Below are 1,573 nucleotides of genomic sequence, written 5' to 3'. Positions count from 1 at the left end.
CAACAATAATGTTGAGCAAATAAAATAATAAACTGGATTATATGAAGACGAACTGGCATCAGGATTGAAGGAAGACTCATCAACACCTGTGATATACAGATAACACAACCGGAAGCAAAGAGGACTTAATGTAGATCAAATACTACAGCCGTCAATATGGATTGCAACTCGATATAAACAAAATGAAAATCATCACAATTGGACAAATAAATACATCCTGATAAATGGAGAAAATATTTTCAATTGTCAAAGATTTCATTTAACTTGGGTCCGCAATCAGTACACATGAAAGCAGCATCCAATAAATCCAACAATGGGGAAACTGGATGAGTCACATGAAGAGCTTCAGAGGAAGGGATAGAAGGGTGGACCAAGTGCTTATTGAGAGTGAGAGTTGAGCAGACTCAGCAAGACAGGAAGTGACTGCTGACCTGTGGTGGTTGAAGGGACCTGCTGACGCGCCTTGAAGAGTTTGTGAGTGGCTTCAGAGACAAGAAAACATTCACATTGCAGAAACCTACCTGTGGTTGACAGAGACAAAGATTCAATTGTCCCTCACTTTGGTTCCCTACACTCCTCTGGTGAGCAGAAGCGAGGCCAGTCTCCATCAGCGTGTTCCCCCAGGGAATCTCCTACTTTCCAGGTGGTTGGAGCCTCTCAAAGGTGGAAACCTAAGTTGTGAGCCCTATTAAAGGGAGGGAGGATCTATCTTCAATAATCCCACTCAGGTAGGCCCTGATCCAAATCTGGCAAGGGAACAGAAGTAAATCTGGTTATTAATGTAACCTTACTAGCACAGTGGGACCACCTTGTACTTTCTTTGGTGGCTATGAAGGTAAAAGGCCACTAGGTGGTGCTGAGGCACACATTGGTGGAGAGAAAGCAGTAGCTAGTTATAAATTTTGTTTTTTCTTCTTTCTTCATTACTATTTTATTTTTTGTTGTTGTTATTTTCTGGTAGTTTGTTTTCCTTCTCTCTTGTGGGTATGTTTTCTCTTCTTGCCTCACCCAACAGGAGACAGCAACTGTGGCCATACAGGCCAGCCACAGCCATATCCTCTAGAGCCCCAATTGGTCTAGAATCAATACTAGCTGCTGTTCACCAGATTAATGACAACAACTAATGTCAGGGAAATCCACCCTTAACCGAGCTGCACCAACAGCGAGCAAGGAATGGAGCACAAGCCTAGCTCTTGATTATACCCAGCAGGAAGCAGTTGTTGAGTGACCAAGAATACACCAACGCACATTCATCAACTTAATACAAATATAACAACACCACAATGCCTCAAAAGAAGGAGATAAATTCTGTTCACATGAAGAAACAAGACAGAGTAGCTCAAACAAACGACCAAGAGGCAGAGCTAGAAAGTTCTTTGAAAGGATTAATAAAACTGAAAATCCATTGGCAAATCTAACAAAAGACAAAAAGAAGATGCAAATAACACACATAAGAAATTATATGTGACGTCACAGCAGAACCAACCAAAATAAAAAGCATAATAATAGAACGCTATGAAGAGTATACTCCAATAAGTATGAAAATCTAGAAGAAATGGATATATAAAAAAAA

This window comes from Chrysochloris asiatica, unplaced genomic scaffold (genome assembly GCF_000296735.1).
Source record: "Chrysochloris asiatica unplaced genomic scaffold, ChrAsi1.0 scaffold00067, whole genome shotgun sequence".
NCBI classification, from domain to species: domain Eukaryota; kingdom Metazoa; phylum Chordata; class Mammalia; order Afrosoricida; family Chrysochloridae; genus Chrysochloris; species Chrysochloris asiatica.
Note: the sequence above shows the minus strand (reverse complement) of the source record.